This window comes from Leptinotarsa decemlineata, unplaced genomic scaffold (assembly GCF_025532065.1).
Source record: "Leptinotarsa decemlineata unplaced genomic scaffold, Ldec_3_MD MMD2_tig00001393_RagTag_RagTag, whole genome shotgun sequence".
NCBI lineage: Eukaryota > Metazoa > Arthropoda > Insecta > Coleoptera > Chrysomelidae > Leptinotarsa > Leptinotarsa decemlineata.
Window position 1 is genome coordinate 3,985,759 of NW_027412562.1, and position 22,239 is coordinate 4,007,997.

General features: G+C 36.7%; 1 protein-coding gene across 4 annotated transcripts in view; it reads left to right on the forward strand.

The window, feature by feature from the left end:
- tay (tay bridge kinase) overlaps positions 1 to 22,239 on the forward strand; it is a 237,708-nt gene that overhangs the window by 200,793 nt on the left and 14,676 nt on the right. The gene's annotated exons all lie outside the window — the stretch shown is intronic.

The following is a 22,239-nucleotide window of genomic DNA, read 5'->3' on the forward strand; positions in this document are numbered from 1 at the left end:
ATGGTTGTTCTGTTCGGGCAACGTACCGCGCGCTTCGCCCATTTTACAGTCACCATAATCGTTCTACGGAGGGGACTATCTGTATCTGTAGAGTGGACCCACAGCACTTAGGTCACATGTGACACATTGTACATCCTTCCGAGAAGTTGTCCTCCTAGGTCTTCGTCCATTCTATCCCTTCCAGGAAGGTGGACAGGTCACTAGGAGACATCTCCTTTATATTGGCAGGTGTAGGCCACACACACTCTCTTTGGCAACCTTGAGGTGTCTCACGGTGGCATCCGCGAAGGTTTTGGAAGATGCAGCGACATTACTGTCGTTGCGCGGCTTCTTCATCCTTCTTGGGGTTTCCTCCGTGGAGGTGCACAAGTGAGGGAGCTTTCCTGCAGGGGCAGCCGGTTCCTTGCCTTTATTCAAGGCGGAGCTGTTGGCCCCCGCCGCAGAAAGTGCTCTTGCTGTTGGAGGTGGAGTGTGGGAGGAGGAGGGTGCACTTATAATTGCCGCCATGCCTGCCTCCTTCACTCTCTTTCTCATTTTAGCCTCGGCGCTGCAAATGCGCTTACGCCTTGGTCTTTCTATTACATCACGAGGTGATATGCTATGTCCAGCCTCATTCCAAACGGTAGATTGTGTGGACATTTCTGTTCATCCCAAGCCACCGCCTTAGACTGAGGTGAGCAGTTCTGTCCAGCCTCGGGATTGGTTTTTGTTTTTGTTGTTTCTGTTTTTGTGTTTGTTTCATTCATGTCTGTTTCCACGAGTAGCAAGGGAAGAGTTGGTCACCTCTGGCAGAGCCCCGCATTACCAGAGGTTATGGGGGATCGTTCCTAACCGCATATCACCCTGCGGTCATTCAGCTGTCGACACGATTCCTTACGTCTTAGCTTGGGTAGGACGGTTCACGGTGGCTGTTTTGCAAAGGCTTTTGGGCAGTTTTAGTTCCCCTCACTCTACTCATTTCTGCCACTGTCCAGGAGTCTGAATATTGAGAAATTTCAGCAAGAACATTTGTACAGTGTTCGAATATATGAACAGAATACGTAAATGACTAAACTCGTATTTGTCAACAATAGCCGACCGCTGAATGCATCACCAATGCGTCGCGTATTCTTTTCAGTTTCGTTGAAATTCAGAATAACGTTACCATTCGAATTAAAAATGTCCTATTATACTAACGAGTTTCGATTGGGATCTTGAGATTTCTGAATATCATATTTGAATTATTTGTATTCAAGGAAGAGTTTGAATCGAAGGATTATTGTCTTGCATGATTGAAGTGAAGTTTCAGTTTTCATTCCTGTTCATTGCATTGGTGAGTTCAATATGATTTACATATCAGTTTGCGTTGTGTCAGTAGAATTAGGGTCTGGTCACTGTCATACTCATAATATCAAATTAAACCCATAGATTTCTTCAGAAGCATTGATGGAAAGTTTCAATATTTAGTTACAACTAATTGTATTCATCTATTGGTGAGTTTTGTTTGTTTTACATATTCATTTGAGTTTTGTCAGTAGAGTTAGGGACTGGTCACAGTCATAATCATAATATAAAATCAGTAGGGTTGGTTACGGTCTAGTCACTGTCATAATCATAACATTGAATTGATGCTGCGAATGTATGTAAAGAAGCATTTATGCAAAGTTTTAATATTTAGTGACAATTGTATTTGAATATTTGATCGCTCTAACACTGTTTTGGTGGCTCACCCTTCAATGTTTCCATCATTCCATCGGTTTGAGGAAAATAGTCTCAGAATTTTCCTGGTTCGCCGTTATTTATCAAATTATCAGCATAGACTAGCGCCATAATTGCCATCGAGGAAGCAGTTCGTAAAAAATTATGCAAATACCGTTTCAATCCTCACTCGATTCTCGAAGCCATTGAATAATTCATATTCGCCATTACCGATTCATTGGCTTGCAATTCAACGCTGCTTCGTCTCGAAAAAAAGTTTTGTTTTGTTGTGTTGGGGAGCTGCAGCTTCGCGACCGTTATCGATTTGCGGCGCGTTTTTAATTGCGCCTGGGATTCTATTGCTGCACAGCGCGCCATCCTTGATTCGGTGTCGATAAAGACTATAGAAGAGAGAAAGGAGTGGAAGAGGACTCCGGTCGATTTACGAGCTCGATGGGTAGATGTATACAAGGAGGTACTCAATAATATGCGCTAAAAGAACGGAGTTTTGGTCCATTTCAAGAAAAAAAAGTTCTGAATCACTTGTAATACAGAAAAATTATAAATTCCTATTGCTTTTCTGTGTTCTTCATGAATATTTCAAACTACCGTTTTCAACACTCTAGGATTATTATTTGATTATTTTTTTCATCGACGATGTTCTTTGAGAACAGTACATTCGTGGTTTAGCCTGGCACCACTGACATATGGCAGATCGAAACAGTGCTTGCTGTCTGGTGTTGGATTTCGAATGCTTTTTTTAGGATGTGTATATGCTCTGCTGTTTCATAATTTTCCAAACAGAGGCGACACAAACTGTCTTCCGAAAGTCCGAGTCTCTGCATATGATGATTCAAATCACAGTGACCTGTGAGAAGGCCTGTTAGGCATCGTAGTTCATCCCTACTGTAGTCCAACAACTGTTTGGTATCAAGCTTCGAAGGGTGAATAAACGCCTTGGAGTGAGCCAATCCTGGAAGATTCTGCCAGAAGTCCATAAATCTTCTTGCCATCCAGGTGTTCATTATTTGTTTGGCAAAGCCTAAAGCGATGTCAATGACAGGTTCTGGTCCGATGAAGCTGCTTGGAGCACCCTCCTTTGCAAGGGAGTCAGCAGCTTCAGTCTGGCCATACTGGTCTGGATTCCAGGCCAGTAATCCAGACCAGAGACAATCTGTTGAGTCTTCCTATCGAGAAGAGTCGTTTTTGCAACCAAGTCAAGCGGCATTGGAGCCAAGAGCCAAGAGCCAAGCAATAACGTATTCGATTGACTTTTTATATAACCGTTAATTTATTCTATTGCTTTGTATGAATAGTTCATACATCCCCACCTCTCTTTCATTTAAGGTAATTTTTCTCTTTGGAGAAAATCTAACAATACCACAGAACAAACTTATTTCAAACCTATCCTTCTTCTTAGCAACGAACGTGAAATTACAAGAAGTTTGATCGTGAATAGTACGATTCAGTCATATTTGTCTGGAACAAGGCCAAAAAAAATTTTATAATACATACCCATTGTCATATTTATAAATGTAGCCAATTTTAATTAAGGAGGTCTACTCAAAGTTTTGTAATACACCGAACATTCTTTCTGTTGTTCAGTGTGTTATTATAATTAACAATTTTTATAGTGAATTTCACTAGTTCGGACTTCCATTGTCTACTATATAAAATGATTTGAAATCCCTGAAACAAGAAAAAAGAGTAATTAAAAAGGAATAGTTGAAAATAACAATTATATTAAGCAACAATAAACCTGAAATGAAATGATAGTGAAATAACCTACAAGTAAAAATAAAATAATTGAATAAATAAAAATTAAAGGAATGAAAAAAGAAAATAATAAAAAAATAAAAAAGTGTAGAGATTCCAAGTCACGTTAGTTCACGACGTTTCGATTGTTGGTATCTACAATCGTCTTCGGGTGATGACCGGACTGATTCCTCCGAGAGATGACTATTTTATAGGTCGTTGAAATACTTTCATTTTCTCTACTTTCCATTTTCCGCTTCACTGATTCCGTGAGAGATGACCGTTTTGGCGGGAGTTGGTCATTTTTCGTTTGATGATGGGTTTCCATATGTTTCGTATATCTACGCTGGCCTGGCTGAATACGTTGTTGGACAACATGTATGCGGCTTCCTTAAATTTTCTCCTGAACCAATGTTCCTCTCTGTGCAAGATCTCAGCTTGGGACCACTCGATGTTGTGTTGATGGGTCCAAACATGGTCTGCTATTCCTGATTTGCTGGTTTCTCCTCGCTGTGTATGCTTCTTGTGCTCGGCAATGCGAACATTCAATGGCCTCTTAGTTTCACCAATATAGGATTTTCCGCACTCACAGGGTATCCGGTAAATGCAATTCTTGGAATCGCAGTCCGCGTTTGGGGGCCTGGTTTTCGTGAGGCTGCTACGGATAGTGTTACCGGATCTGAAACAGGTTCTGGAACCAATTCTTCTTATCCTCTCCGATAATCCTCTGATGTAGGGAAGTGCAAGCACTGGTTGTGACGGCTTCTCTTCCTTGCGAGGCTCCTGCTGTTTTTTAGCCAAAGTCTTTTCCACCATCGCTTTGGAGTATCCATTCCGTTGAAGATCATTTTTGATGATGTCTAGTTCCTTCTCGAGACCTTCCTTTGTATTACAGAGCCCAAAAGCACGGTCTAATAGAGTCTTGATGATTACTCTTTTTGTCGATTGATGGTGGTTGGATTCGTGGTTCAGATACTGTCCCGTATGAGTGGGTTTTCGGTATACAGATATTTCCCACTTAGTGTCGGTCCTCTTCACCAAAACGTCTAAGAATGGCAATTCATTGTGGATTTCCTTCTCCTTTGTGAAAGTGATGGAAGGTCTCACGCTGTTGATGTGTTTCAGGAAGGCGTCTAGTTCAGTATTCCCATGGTTCCATATTATGAAGGTGTCTTTTTTAATTATTCTTTTTTCTTGTTTCAGGGATTTCAAATCATTTTATATAGTAGACAATGGAAGTCCGAACTAGTGAAATTCATCACGAAACATTGTCAATCACCTTCAACCAATTTTTATAGTTTCATTGGACGGAATTGCAAAGTGATACGCCACTGGTGTTTCTTGAAATAAAAATTATTTTTAAAATCCTCATTACTTTATGAGAAAATCTGGTTGATTTCTACGGTTTCAACATAGAAAATGTTATTGCTTCATTTGCATCACGCAGAATTTATGTAACTTCAAACGATGATTTCATTCGAGGAAAGGAACATTAAACGGTTGGAATAATCCAAAAAAACACAAAATTCAGTCTACTTCTTCCTTAATACACAATTTTATAACAACGTACAAAAGAATGAGTTTTTTATGTGAAAACACTAAACCAAAAGATCAGGTGGCCAAATTTGTTCAGAATTGGGATTTCTAAAAAAATACTTTTAGAAAAAGCAGTAGCGTCTCATTTTTCTGTTGCTGAATATTGTTGCTAACATACTATGCCAAAATTTACTTCTACACAAAAATCATAAAGTGGCTGATAAATGACAATGCGTCTTGGTGAATAAATATTTGGACACACATTGTCTTAAAAGGTATTAACAGATTTGAAATCTATGGAAAAATAAATGAAATTTTAAAGTTATCGAGTGGAAAGATTCCAAGTAAGTTCACTGCTTCAATACTTTTTTGTATTTATTTCATCATGCATCGTTTATTTCACTTTATATTTAATTCACTTTTTCATTGTTCATATTCAATGAACATATCACTTATGGTTTAATATAATTATTCCATTTTGATTTCACTTTACAAAAATTTGTTTTCTTTACTTTTCTTTACTTTACTATTAATTTTTGCTCAATTTTTTGATACTATTTCTCCAACTGAGAACCGAATATTCCTGTCCTTCATTTTTAGTTTTTTCAATAATTTTTAACATTCCATTGCATCTAATTTTTTTTTCAACGCAAGCACTTTTTCCCACTCAACAGAAGTGCAATATTCATGTCGTCAACACCTTTTTAGACAATGGAAGTCCTGTTTTGGAACGCAAACTGGGAGGGTTAAACTGAAGGCTGTGACCTTCCACTCTAGAACCTGTGTCGTTCCCACCAGTGGTCCTCAGGGTAGCGTCCTAAGACCTATGCTCTTTCTCTTATTCGTACATGACCTCAATAACAGTAATCGTCAACTTTGTACAGTGCAATTTGTCGACGATTCTTCGTTCACTCTAAAGTCCACGGAATTTGAGGGATTGTCGTGTCAGGCCAATCAAGCAGTTGCTAATATGCAAAAGTAGTATTTTCAAAATGGTCTGTAAAACTAATACAATCGTCTTTTCACTAAATGAGAATGATCGCAGTGTTCTGGTCAAAATAAATGGCAAGTCAATACAACTTCAAAATATAATCAATATGCTTGTAACAAGCATATTGATGCTTGGAACAAGCAACATTGTTTTGTAATTTGTAATCTCCGTAATTTTGATCCGTTAAATATATTCAAGAGCTTACTATGCTTATATTCAATCTTCACTCAGTAATTGGCTGATCAACTTCGGTAACTGTACAAGAATAAACGAATTACCTACTAATAGCTCAAAAAAAAATTGTGAGAACAATGTCTTTAAGAAAATATGATGACTCATTTAGGGAGCTGTTTACCTTTTTGGATATTATAACCATTATTTCACTATATATATTCAACTGTGTTGTTTATGTCAAAACTCATCTCAACAACTTTGAATCAAGAGATAATTTTCGGCTCGCCACAGGATATAAGTTAAGATCCAAGTATAATTTTATTGTTCCCCACTATAAATTGACGAAATTATGCCCATCAAATTATTCAACAAACTACCTATCTTTCTTAAATAGCAATTAAACCTGCATTTCTTAAAAAAAAAAACGTTAAAAAACTGTTACATGACAATACATTTTATTCCCTCAATGAATACTTCCAGGCTGATTTGGAAATATTAATCACTTGATTGAAACAGTATCGATTGTACTATTTTCTTTCAATTCTATATTATTATGTATTTATATTCTCAACTTCCATATTTAATAGTATTAGTGTTCAAACTCAACTGTTCATATTTTTTTCATACTTCTGTTTGATATTTTCATATCTTTACTCTCTTATGTGTATATATATTTATTTGTTTTGTGAATTTCTACTTTTTCCATGTGTAAGTCTCTGGAAATAAACTGATTTGATTTGAACTTGCAATATTCATAATGATTTCAATCATTAGTTGATTATTAGTGAAGTTGAATTCCGTTAGTTTCATTCAATTTTTATATTTTTTCAACAATTAATTGAAGAAAAATCATTTACATGGCTATCTTTTGATACAGGGTGTTTTTTCGACTATTATTTCAGTATTCGAATTGTAAGTTATATCTCTATCACTAAAAAATATATCTTCATGAATTTCTGGTCACCTATTTGGAGGTTCTGAAGCGGTAGCGTCATAATTTTTTAATGAAAATTATACATTTCCGACTGCTGGAAATTGAAATAAACAATTTGAATTTTGTCTCCAACCTTTCATTACTTAACACTTCAAAAAAAGTTTGAAATCAGTTAACGAATTTAGATCTTACAAAGGTGTTCCCAGACGAAATGAGTCACTGTATAAGGCTCGGTGTAAGGTTTGTGAACGCTCATCATCAACCACTCGAAATGACATATTGATGTCGACGATTTCACTTACGCCGCGCCGTCCGTTGTTTTTGAACGATTAATCTGTTACAATAGCCGAGGGGGATATAAAAGAAATCCCGTTTGACTCTTAAACAGTGTCTTTTTTTTGATGTAGGTAAGGAAGGTAAGGCGCGTGTCACTCTTTAACAGATTCGTCGTGTTTAGGGTCGTTCGAAATGGAATAATAAAATAGATAGGGGATGTTGTTGAGTGGTATTCATATCGACTCGTCCCCTTTTATTTTTTGTGAGAACCTTTTAGATTAGGTTGTGTACCTGTATGTAGCTTCCATGAATGAAAGGTCCAAATATATACTCAATCCGGCTCGAAGGACCGTTTTATAACCGAAAGATAACTAATGAAACCCTGTATCTGTGATTATAAAAAATCGGTACATTACGTTACCGGGATATTACTGATTAACAACCCATGCCACAACGAGTTTGAATACCATTGAGAAAAAACATGACAGGATTTAATTCACGGGTTTCGACAAGTATCATCTATGAATGTCTTATTTTTTATTTTACAAAACTTTCGCCGCAGTTATCCAAGATACTTATATCAGTGGTAATTTATACAATTTATTCAAATGCTATTTTATCAGCAAAAAGTAGGACGTCGAATATCGTAAGCACTTTAGAAATAATTACAAGATGGGTGATAAAAGTGACAATCACTTTTTTCCTGATAAATTAAATTGAAAACATTCCAGTTTGTAATTGAATATAAATGTGGCCTTTGACGGATAATAATTATAAATCAAATTCCAGATTTTCAAATAAAATTTATGAATCAATTGTTCATTAATTGATCATTCGTCATAAACCTTGAATATTAATTTCAACATTTCAAATTGAATATCTCGACAATTATTTTTATGAATAATTCATAAACTTCACAAGAAAGTATGTCTTTGTCAGTACGGCGTATAGAAAATATCCAAATATAACAATTTTAGAAAGTATTGCAATCAATAGAGATTCAAATAGACAACTGTATTCAAATAGACTGTGTATTATATATCTTCTAAGATTGGCAACACTGTGTCAGATTCTGTCATTCCTCTTGGGTGTTATATTATTGTGTGGGATAGTCTTGTTATTATGATTGTTTGAATATGTTCTTCAATTTGAATCAAATCCATAGTTGCATAGTTCTGGGATCAACGGAGATCCAGATTCGCTTAAAAGGGCCATAACTGGTTACGAATCATGGGTAAATATGGTTATGACATGGAAACCAAATTCCAAGTGTCCCAGTGGAAGAGCCCAGAGGAGCCAAGACCAAAAAAAGCACGCCATGTTCGATCAAATGTCAAGGTTTTGCTCAGTATTTTCTTCGATAACCGTGACGTAATGCATCAGGATTTCTTGCCACATTGTCATTCGACAACCCTCAGAAGTCGGAACTTGTGCGAGCTAAGGATTAACAAGGTCTTACCTTTTAACGTGTGTTTCCTAACACGGTAAATAAGGAGTGTATTATCTTGAAGTTGGGCGACGCTTGCGAGAAACAATACGAAGAAAACATCCGGTATTGTGGAAAAACAGTTGATGGTTGTTGCTTAACGATAATGCTCCAGTAATTATGAGTCAGCCACCGTATACACCAGATTTGGAACCCTGCAACTTTTTTCTGTTCTCAAGATTGAAGATACCCATAAAAGGAAGGCGTTTGCTACGATTGAGGAGATGAAAACCAAATCACTGACAGAGCTCAAGGACATACCAAAAAGTGCAAGTTTGAAAGAAATACGAATAGGATTGTAATGATGAAAAGAAAGTTTTTGCTAGCACTGAGTAGCCTATCAAAAGTTTTCACAATGTGAATTCGGTTTGAATTACAAGTTACTTTTATTCAAATGACCAAAAAAAAATCGGGCTTGTTCTAGATCTGACGTCTCTGGTATTTTCATGAAAGTTGAATTTTCGTGAGAATTTTTTATTGAATGAGAAAATGCTGTCGGGACTGGCGATAGGTGAATTATTATTTACACGAACACATCGTTTATCAACAACTAAATTTATAAACAACAAAACACAATGACAAACAAAACACGAAAAAGGAAATTAAAGGGTTACCTTGAGAAACTAACGCTAAGTCTTTTCTCGATCAGCGAGGAAATTGTAGAGCGGGTTTAGTTCTCGGTGGAAACCTCTGAATGAGAAATAGTCCTCGGCCGAAATCTCAAAACAGAATGAAGGAATGCATCGGCTAAAAATGTGTTCGAAATAATTCTCGAAAAAAATCATGTCTCACAATGGTTGGGGTTATAAATGTAGTCAAGAAAGGTCAACCACTTGGGCCCGAATTCCTTGTCTAAATCCATAAAAGTGTTAACAATGAGTACCTACTCGAAACATCCCAAGTGGTGTCTGTCGTTCTAAATATTCATCTGTGTTTCGACAATAAACTTTTGTTTCAAGAAAAGAGAGCATTTCGATGATATGCGATGAGAAAATACGAAAATGATGAGTAAAAATCAAAATAAAAGAATTAACATAAAAAACTCAAGCAGATGTATATTTTGGACGACTGCTCGATAATGCAGTTAATTTCCTAACAAAAATTTATAATACAAAAATACAAAGTAAAAATCAACAAAGAAATAAAATGTTTATAAACTAAATAATTGTAGGAAAAACCCTACAATGCTTTTTATCTGATTTTCTAATAGTCCAAAGCTAGTAAGAATATACAGTGCCACCATTAAATCGGCAACATATGGATTTTTTTTTGTTTGAGCAAAAAAAAACACAAAAACCTGTTAAGGAATTAAGAAAAATATTTTTTGACATTTTTGATAAATAATTGGTTAATCATATCGATGAATTATAATTCATCTATTGATTTACTATTCCGCTAATCTTTACCTAATAATCATGCAAATTAAATGTTCTCAGTTGATGCGACTGACAACTCTCTTGAAAAACTCCAAGAGCTGCCGAGTCGTCATATTGAAAAAAATAAATGAAACTCAATTAAAAAGTTTCGAGAGCCTTTATTATATTTACACTTCCATTATTCTCGTCTCTCTACTACTCATTCAACTGTTCGAATTCATCGGTGATTAGATAGAATTTCGGGCAATTATTTCGTAACAACGACATAATCGTTGAGATAATGAGCCACTTGAGATCACAATCGTTGACTAATCATCGTTTTATCTGTTCATTAAGGGGATACAGAAACAGACGGACGATGATGATGGTACTACAAACCGGTTAACGATCTGGCGCTGATACACTTTAATTAAGAAATGGAACCGGGAGAAGAGAACCGCTTGAATGAATGGGAGAGTTCTCGATTGTGATTGAATAGTAGGTGATGAAATATTTGTAGGGTTTTTCCTACTACTTACCTTAGAAACATTTCATTTCATTATTGATTTTTATTTTTGTATTATAAATTCTCGTTAGGAAATTAACTTTTCATAACTCTATTGTTGAGCAGTCGTACAAAATATCCATCTACTTGTTTATTTTTATGATAATTCTTTCATTTGGATTGTTAATTATCATTTTCGTATTTAATCATCGCATATCATTGAAATGTTCTCTTCTCTCGAACCGAAAGTTTATTGCCGACAAAACATATAGATATTACGAGAAACAGGCCACTTGGGATGTTTCGAGTAGGTACTAATTGTTAACACTTTCGTGGATTAAGAAAAGGGCCCAAGTGGTTGACCTTTCTTGACTAAAATTTTCTTAGCCGATGCATTCATTCTGTTCCGAGATTTCGGCCAGACACTAATACTGATTCTGATTCTCCTCGCCACGAGGTTACACGGTTATTTTCTGTTTGTTCATTTGTTGGTGTTTTGAAAAAAATATTATTTGTGCACGCTGTGTCCATCTGATTAATTATTTACCTGTCACAAGTCCCGACATACTCGAATAGAGAAGGCAATTGTTTGAAACATATTTCAGTTCGTGCCCTGATGATGGAATCAATTAAGGTCGAAACGACGGCGATAACAATTATTTCTAATGCTTCAATCAATATATGAGAGTATTACAATATTAAAACAAAAGAAACTTGAAATAAAAGTTGAAATAAATCAACTTATATGACCGATATTGTTCTTGCCTACTTGTGATTTCGTTTTCTTGGTTGATTTCGTAAAAATATATTAAAATATCATCTCTCAGTTCTGAATTGATTTCTTTTGAAGTTATTTTTTCATTACTTATTATTTTTTAATCTTTAAATAGCTAGTATGGGATAGCCTGGTAATTTTATTATTATTTTTGTAGTTATCGTCTCGGATTTGTACCGTGAGGTCAGCTTGGTTTCGACAAAGTTGATTATAATTCACATTTATATCTCATCATTATGTTTCAAATATTTGAAGCAGGTCAGTGTATTTTTACACTAGTAGATGTTTAGGATAAAAATAAATATAGTTTAAATAAAACTAAAAAACACGCTTTCAAAGAACATCGAACTAAAAAGTTTAAAATATTTATGAGCTTAAAACAATAACGACCGATAAATACTAGTATTATTTTGAAAAAAGCGACGGGTGCTTGATATACAAAAAATATGGCACAAAGCGTCCACGCTTTTTTCACAATAATACTATTTTTCAATCGTTATTTAAAAAAATCATTTTTAACTTTTTAGTTCGATGTTCTTTAAAAGCGTGTTTTTTAGTTTTTTTAAACTAGATTTATTTTTTACTTTTAAGTTTTATATGCTATAAAAGCGTGTTTTTTAATTTTTAAACTATATTTATGAAATATTCAAAGTAACTGAATTTATAGGGGTACATTTTACGATAACGTTTTCATTGCTGAAATCCATATTCTGGTTTGCTTTAAAATAATCGAATTAGATTTTAAAATGTATCTTTCGTTTCGTTCAAAACTTTTTTCTGTACTAAATCACGGGTAATTGAAAATATTTGAATATCTAAATATTTCATCTGTAGTACAAAATTTCGCTAACACTTATAATTCTAAAAATACATTTTTATTTTGATTTTCTTTTGAACAACCTATCAAAGAGGTTACGTGCAGCGCCATCTGCCCACGAACAGATCAAGCAATAATATCAATAGTTACGTACAGCGCCATCTGCCCGCGAATAGATCAAGCAATAATGTCGATAATTCTGTCAATACAGATCCTGAGATTGAGAGTTACAAACAAACAAACGTGCATACATATATACATACAGGTGAAGCTAATATAAAGCGTGTAAAAATAGGGAGGACCCTGTGAAGTATCATAAACCCGCCTAGAGCAGCTGTGGCAAATCAAATGGCGTTTTGCATTTATGCGCACTTAGTGTAGCTTCCGAATAGTTATTAAAATGTATGAGCATTATAAATGACTGTTTTATAACCATTGGCTCAATCCACGGCGGATAGTTATTCCATCACGATATTATTTTATAATTATTTCAAAGTGCTTCTAATAAATCTTATAGCGATGCAGTAAAATATAGTCGGTCAATTTTAGAATGGATTAAAGTCCAATTTCCTAACCTCGTATCTCGAACGAGTTTCTAAATCGGTTCTCCAACTTCAATTTCCGCTAACTGGTGAAAGATTAAGCTGATTAAGGCAGTTCATTAGTCGCAATTATACCATTACAGAATTAGTACTACACAAATGTGGCGTAGATTGCGGATCGCAAATTAACTGATGTTTTTCCCATGTCTTGATTAGTCCATTATCCACGAAGACGTCGTAGTAATTCTCAGAGGATGAAAATAGGTTTACGACACCGTCAACAGTTTCATTGCCCGTCATGAACTAGGTAATCGCACTTCTTTAGTTAATCTAATAGTAAAAAATCCAGTTGACATATTAAGTTGTGGTGGTTTGTTAGATTTGGGAAGAAAGTCACTTGAGTACCAGAAGGACTTGGCCCAATAAAGAAAAGACAAAAATTTTGGAAAAAATATAAGAATCTACATCTCAAGTTTGGTTTCGAGGAAAAAAACTATTACAAGCAACAACAGATACCTTTAGAAGTTCATCTAATAAAATCATTGAAAAAAACAATATACGATTGTTGCAAAATCAATGAGATTCCTACAACAGAAATCATAAGGAAGAAATTGAATACTTCCGGCCATAACGTTAGCTGCTCTGACAAAACTCTTCAGAATTGGATAAAGAAGCTAGGATTTAGATTTAAAATAATAAATAAACGTCAAGCAGTTATGGAAAGCAGAAGAATAGTGGAATTGCGTAACAAATACTTAGAACAAATAACTAAATATAGACCAGAACAACGGCAAATTTTTTATTTGGACGAAACTTGGTATGACACAGTTACGAAATGGTGGACTGATGGTTCGAGAATGTGTACGCCTAACATGCCTGTGGAAAAAATTGAGGACTGCAATGTTGACTATCATAAGAACATGGAAGCTAATATTTTCGAGGAATGGTTTGAAAACACATCGATCACAAATTTGAATGCGAATAGTTTAATAGGATGACATCACATCCTATCATTCGCGACAGCTCATCAAAGTACCGAATAGAAATGACAAATACAAAATTTTTTAATGGATAATAATTTATATTTTGAAAATTACTGTACCAAAAACCAACTACTTGGAAGTTTTACAGACAAAAATATTTGAAGAAGTGTATGTTCCTAAGAGGATTCTTGAAAAGTTTATGACGATGACCAATTTTCTCCATTTTCACAAATTCACCAAAAACGTTCGCTATTGATGGCTGCCAAACAAATACTAAATAACGCAGCGTCTTCAAACTTGTAGATTGTGTACTTTCTAATACAGTGATATTTTTCAAACAATTACCGCCATCTTTAGGTCAGGCCATTGCCAGTGAACACGCTTTGTCTTTTTTTTCTTCTCCAGCCTCTGGTGGATAGCATTAGCAATTTTACGAAAAGGCTGTAGTTCTTCAGAGATGGAGGTAAAAATGACACTTATAATGAGCCAAATCCAATTTTTGTCATGTTGTCTTTTTATTTCACCTAAAAGTTTGTAACCATTATACATTTTTCGTCTTCATTTCTAGTTTGGTTACATTCGATAATGATCTATGGAAGTAGACACCTGCATAGTTGAATTTGAAAATAAGTTATAAGTCAAACACAGTAACAGTAATGAATTTACAGAACATCCATTTACTTATTAATTGGGCATGGTCGTATGGTGGCATATTGAATGAAACATTTTCATGTTTGCCATAAACTCGGGACAAATTTTAAACCGACAGGTGTCGCTTCAACTTGCGGAGTATTCATAAGACAACCGCAAAAGCGCTGTATAAATAAAACATTGGAACTAATGGCATTATACCTTCGAAGAACTGTAAATCATTTTCGCCGACGACAGACAGTAAAAAGTTATTGAAGCAAATGGAATTGTTTGAGCAACGTGATATCCCTAGCAAATCGCTGCTTTAATATTCTCCTGGCAAAGTACCAACATTCATTTTATAACTTGAAAATAAATCTCATTTGAGTCACCGCCGCTGTTTTATCTGGCGACTCGTTATCAAATGGGAATGAAATGGACCACATCGCATCGATCTTCTGCAGTGCATTCTTGGCGTGGACAAATTGTTTTAACGGTTTTAACCAATTTTTTATGTGCTTTCAATTGTTTGATAGGTTGAAATGAACATTCGACAGTGTTGCTTGCTAACCTCAAAATTGTAGAATTTTTGGAAAGATTGTACATCGGGATTAGTTAGACGGGATTACACACATACCTCATGAAACGTAAATTTCATGAGTTCTGTGGGTTACAGTATAAGCCCACCTCAGAAATTCACGTTAGTATCTTTTTCTGTTGGAAAAAGTTATATATTCTCCATCCTTATTCAATATCACCTTCAATAAAGACGAAGGTACATAAAATGTATGCTTCAACTGGTAAACAGTGTTGCTCTGATAGAATTTTGAATAGGATGGTCATTAACCTCGAAATTGCACAAATCGTGGGAAATTTGTATAGGGTCTTTCGAACTTTGACAATTGATAACGGCCATCTTGTTGAAGCTATATCTGTCAAATCAGTTGTCATTTATTCGGCCTGTTTGGCCAAGTCACCATGGACGGACAAAACAATCAAAAATACTGCATTGACCAGATTTGTACAAGGTTTCGAGGTATTTTTTCGAAAGTGCTACAACACGTACAATATGACATGAAATAGTGCAACATGTTTCACCATTGTACAACATGACTCGTCAAAACACTCTTGTTGCGTCGCGAAGACCTAGAAACAATCGTGGGCGAACAAACAACGACAAACCACAGAACACGGTTATTTTGATTCGACTTTGTGTGTTGTGTGTGCCGTTTCTTGTCAACACGGCATCGACCTAATTACACAGACTGTTACGGTTGTATGAATAGCCTTTGTAGTCGGTCGGCTCAAGCGTAATAATCTCGACGACCCTTCCGGGAGAGCGTGTTCATCATCGGGTTCTTAAGTTAATTGCGGTCCATTGGAACATACAAGCGAAAACGTGTCATGACTTCGGGGCTTCCTTGGTGAAACATTTAATTATAAAAGTGCATTTGAACTGTGCTTCTGTTCAGTGAGCTTTGGTTAAAATTTGAAAAAACACGGGTTATTAGACCGTAGTCGTCTGCTACTGAGGAGACGAAGGAAATATCTCGAGCAATATTACAAGTAGTGCATATTCAGATTGCCGGCAATATAGTCAAGGTTATACTTCTACAGGAAATAGTGTCAAGTGTCAAACGGTAAAACAAACGCAGAGTCCTGTCAGCTGTCTTTAACGTTATTTGAAGGTTATGCTTTGCTGGCACTAATCTTATTCCATTACCATCGACTCTGTTCGATGTATTTTGATCGAGCACAGAGAGTGAATAACTTTTGGCGGGAATGACGCGTGTCAAATAACCCGTTCTGACATGAACAAATGCTGTGACCCAACTGAGCAAGCTAGTGTCTTTCAACCGGATAGAATGTGGAGAGGGATATCAAGCGACTAGGCAGTATTGCGTTTGACTCGCTTACACCGTCTCACAGAAAAGCAGTCCCATTATTTTCGAGCCACACGTACACAAATAGAAAATAGTAGTCTAATAGATATTATTTTATCATTGAAATATTGAATTCCAGGATTTTGTGTGGAATTTCTACCTTAAAAAGAGTATCACCCAGCATCAAATGTGATTGATAATGGAGCTCTCGTTTTAGGCCGGTGAATATTCAAACTTGAGAGCACATGCAGTACCAAATCCTAGACCGATGAATCAGTTGTCAAAAATATTTATTTATAGAGGGTCGTCATAAATAATAAATATGTAATGTTTTATCGATTGTGGAGTAATACACCTACTGAAACATGAATTGCTTTCTATTCTCTGTGATTGTTTATTTGTTGTTCGAAAGTGGTTGACAATGTTTCATGGTGAATTTACTAGTTCGGACTTCTATTGTCTAATATGATATAATATGATTTGACATCTCTTAAAGAACAAATAAAATTGAAATGAGTAAAAGTTACTTCATGACGTTTCGATTGTTAGTATCCACCATTGTCTTCGGGTGATGACTGGGCTATCCCTCGATAGATGACTACAGGTCTTTCGAGCGCTTTCACATATCCCCTCTTCCCCCTCTCCGCTTCACCGGTTTAGTGGGAGTTGACCGTCTTTCTGCTTGATTAAAGGTTTCCATATATAACAAATCACAACGCTGGCTGAATGCGTCGTTTAACAACATATATGCATCTTCTTCGAACTTCCTCTCAAACCAGTGTTCCTCCCGGTAATTGATCTCAGCTTGGGACCACTTGATATTATATTGATGAGTCCAAACATGCTCTGCTATTCTCGATTTGCTGGTTTCTCCTCGCTGTGTGTTCCTCTTGTGGACTTTCAATGGCCTTTTAGTTTCACTGATATAAGATTTGTCGCACTCACAGGGTATACTTTAAATGCAACTCTTGGAATCGCAGTCCGTGTTTGGTGGCCTGGTTTTCGTAAGGCTGCTACGGATGGTGTTTCCGGATCTGAAGCAGCTTCTGATGTTGAACTTTGACCCAATTCTCTTATCCTTTCCGACAATCCTCTGACATAGCACTGGTTGACGGCTTCTCTTTCTTGCGAGGCTCTTGCTGTTTTCTAGCCAAAATATGTTCCACCATCACTTTGGAGTAACCATTCCGTTGAAGATCTTTTTTGATGATTACTAGTTCCTTCTCAAGACCTTCCTTCGTATTACAGAGCCCGAAAGTACGATTTACTAGAGTCTTGATGATCCTTTTTTTGGTAGATTTCTGGTGATAGTATTCGAGGTTCAGATACTGTCCCGTGTGAGTGGGTTTTCGGTATAGTTTCCCACTTAGTATTGGTCATCTTCACCAGTAATTCTAAAAATGACAATTCGTTGTGGATTTCCTTCTCCATTTGAAGGTTATGGATGGTTTTACGCTGTTGATGTGCTTCAGAAAGGTGTCTAGTTCTGTATTCCCATGGTTCCATACTATGAAGGTGTCGTCAACGTATCTCAACCAGACCTGGGCTTCTTGTGGGCTTCTTTAATGGCCAAAGTTCCATATATATGTTGGCTATAACTGGTGAAAGTGGCGATCCCACTGGCAATCCCTCATCTTGCGTAAATAATACGTCCTTCAGTGGGAAATAGCAGTTCCGTACACAGCATCCTATATAGTAAGTTCAAGATTACTTCTAGAGAAAGTTCGTTTTATCTTCCAGGTCCTCGTCTTCGGATAGCTTGGGATAGATTTGAAGTGCTTCTTCGTAGGGAACGTCGAAACTGATTAATTGATCTTGATCCGTGACTTTGATTGCCTCTAGTAATTCTACAAAATGCCTTGAATACTCCACAAAAGATGAAGACAGTGGAAGTTACAGTTTTTAGAAAAGTGGTATTTTGAAGAGATTGGGAAATGGTTTACCGTGATCATATATAAATTATACATAAATATTTACAATGTGTGCACAGTACCGTTGCAATAGGACACGCATTTTCAACTTTCGATCACAAAACCATCCGAGAACGTACATAATGGAGAAAGGGGGTAGTGAGTAAACGGAGTGAGTGAGATGGTTTTAATTCGCGAACTCCGCTGCGTTTCATTCCAATAACTGCACCCTGATCCCTACGGGATGCAATCACGAAGCTTGTTAAATCGTTTGCATCTGAATTTGCAATTAATACGGCGCCATCCGCACCTTGATGAATCATTAAAACGCAATTTCACGGCGCAACTCCGACGTCTTCCATTCGTTCTAAGGGTTTCCGTTCGAATATGCCGGCCTCCACACAATCACTGAGCGCCGATACCTAGTAATTAGTGCATAGGTATTGCCGCCCCCGCAACAGACATCTCGAACGAGCCACAAGCAGTCTATAACTCAACAAGTTGGCGAGGAGTTCCTGTGAAATTCGTGATAATCGTTGAGTGGGATATGGCTGGGAAGGTTAGATGAAGGATGGGGCCATATTTTTCGAATGCTGAACAAAGTAGATGCGATGATTCATGTTTGCATGTTGGAAATCGGTGTGAAGTAAAACGAAGGTCTCTCTCTCTCCCTAATTTTTATGGCCGTTGCTTCTCATTCGAGCGCATTTGGCCACACAAATTTTGTCCATAGTGAACAGAAGCTTCGTCCGGGGGCGCAGCAGTCTTGCTCAAGACAATGCTGCCACCCTACGTTTTTTGTTCACTTCTATCGCGTCCTTCTCGGGAGGTCTTCGGATAAAAATAACACATTATCGAACTGACAACTTCGTCGAATCCGTCGACATCCAGCCTGGTTACTGGCGTATGCGGCCGCCAATAACTAGGCCTCTCTTCTTCTTTCCTCTTCATTTGTTCCGCTAACACTGATCCTGCTGTCTGTTTCTTTGTGTATTTCTGGTATTCATTCTGTCATTTACTTGGCGATGTCGGTGTTTTAACGGAATAACTTTGAAGAAGGTATACTGTGAATTTTCGTTTGTTTTTTTATGTGAGAAGATATGTATTTTATTTCGAAAATTACTCCGATAACTTGACACATTTCGTTTCCAGAAACATCTTGGTTGTGTAAAGTAATCGTTAGGTAATGTAACCGATCGAGGTTTTACGCCGTTCACAAAAACTAAAGATACCCGATACTTATATTATTACTTAGTAAAATAATTCAAATAATGACATCATAACTGTTGCCAATTTGTTGTACCCAAAGAAAAGAAGCTTTCAAGCTTTTATAATGCTTTCATTGTGTGAACCACTGTAATGACGTGTCACCCTCCATTATTTGTTATATCACAACATATGCGTGTCATGTCATGCCATACCATAATAGCATTTAGATATCGATGAGCATCAATTTCTCCCCTCTTGAATACCTTGCTTGCCGCTGGCTGAACTTAAAGCCGTGAACCGTGATGTTTATGTTCAGCGCGGCGTTGTCAATTTGTAACTTTTGTGACACTTTAATTACAGATGTATTTTAATAATTAATATATTTAAGAGTTATCACCACACCTAGAATGTTTTGAAATTGTCATAGAGCCATTATTGAGTTCATTCAATTTTGTGTCACAGGGTACGCAAAGTTGTCTCCACTAGCGATTAGAGACAGCAGCACTGTAGCAGATTATCACTTTCCACTGCGAAATATACTGAATATACCGTTATAATTTTTTTGCAACGGATTTTTCACAAATATAAATATTTCATAATATCAGTGAAACCAAACTCAATCTTTAACTTAGCCTTGATCCTAGATGGAGTAATGGCATTAAAAAACGAAATCAGATATAATGTATTGCAAATTCGTTGAAAATAGATGGTATCAGCGAAATCTAATATGCATTCAGGAGTGGGTGGTCAATTTGAATTACAATTAATTATTATCAGTATTCTATAAATGTGCATTAAACACTGATGGGTAAATTTACCTGACTAACATACTAGTTGGATGCGTGATAGTAAAATTCTCAATAAAGCTTGTCGCCATACGTAACATAACAATACTCTCTAGCGACAGCTAAAAACCGGCAAATAGTGGTTTTGTTTACAAAGGCGCGTAATATATACGGATTCACGAAATGAGACATTTCGTTTCCAGAAACATCTTGGTTGTGTGAAGTAATCGGTAGGTAATGTAACCGATCAAGGTTTTACGCCGTTCACAAAAAGCAAAGATACCCGATACTTATACTCGACCCTTCTAGTTACCATACGTAACATCCTTTGATGTATTGTTACGGATTACATGCACGCGGGTCAAGTGGTGACGATGAAATTAAACAGTATTCTGTCTTCATTGACCGGAAACTGTTCGCGGTTACGTTACGGACTCTTTGTTACAAATGGATTCGATCCCTACGGGTCCACTAACCGTAACGTAACGTGTTCGCGGCAACGTTACGGGTCATTTGTTGTTAATGTTACGTTACGAACTATGTGCTACAAATGGATTCGTTCCTTGCGGGTACGCGTGGCGAATTGGTTACGGATAAAGTGCAACACTAATATGTCTCTTCTAGACGTAACTTAACATGCTCGCGGTAACGTTACGGGTCACTTGTTACTCATGTGTTCGCCCCTCAACAAAAATATGTTACGTAATGACGAACATGTTACGTTACGTGCCTAATGGAGGCGGATACTATGACACGCCTAACCGTTACAAGCCGGTCTTAAGTCGTCGAATCAATGGTATGTGACGTTATGCATCGTGAGAAGTTGAGACGAGTATGTATGTATTGCGTATCTCTCTACCTGTTGCATGCGGCGTTGTTTAATAATCTCGTTAGGTTACGTTACGGAATAATTGACATGCTTCCGGAAGAGAACCGTGTCATCTCGCAACGAATTTAACATGTTCGGTATGATACAGGGCATTAACTTTATGGATTCGTGTCATAATATGTTGAAATGATCGTGTGATCGTCTGATCATCGAAGGTATTTGTAAGAAAAGTATGATGAATTAATGACGTTAAATATGTTCTGTAATTATCACTCCTATTGCAATGCGCGGAAGTCTGCGGAACTGAGTATAAGATGTATAAGCGAGGAGTTGCTGCCTACAAACTTTTCTTAAAGTGTTTTGGGGTCTAATTACTTATATTTCTCGGTTAGGTGATATACGGTTTTGGGAATTTAATGTTTTTATTGATTTCATCAGATTTTAGGGGAATGAAATAGTGCGAAGAAGTAAATTTTCCCTGTGGCAACACTGGTTCGACGTAACCCGCGTGTCACGTACGATATTGTTTGTAGATTATTTCCCGAAAGCGGCATGTAAACGTAACGCAAATTACAATCCACGGCCAACTTGTTTATTCGCATTATCGGGCGTTAATCTAACTCGAGAGCAGCTCTAATAACTGATGTGTACGATCTCCCCGCCCATTACGTGCTCTCGTCGTAATTAAGTGACTGCCCGTTTCGATAATATCGTTAAATCGTAAATAACATTATTGAAATTATCTGCCGTTCCGTCGGTCGGTTAATCGATTCACTGGGACTGCCACTCACTCTCTCCGAAAGCTGCTAAAACATTAATTACATGATGCATTACGCGAGGCCGGATGTACCCGATAAACATCGCTTTTTAATTGGGTTACGGATAAAAATTAATAACTCGAATCCGAAGCGAGATTTATCGATACCGTGTTGTCGAATAACGTTTTTGGATTAATAGATGGTGACACCGTTCGTAATCCCACTCCTGAAATGTATATATGACGAGTTTATGGGCGCGGTGATTGCGACATTTAGATAGGTTTCATGATTTGTGATATGGTCGAACACATGTCACTATCGTATTTAGATATGTTAAAATTTGAGGGCGTTCAATATCCATCAACTATATTTTTTGTTGTGCTACAAGAAGTTTTTCCTTTGAACTGAATATAAGTCATTTTTTTTATT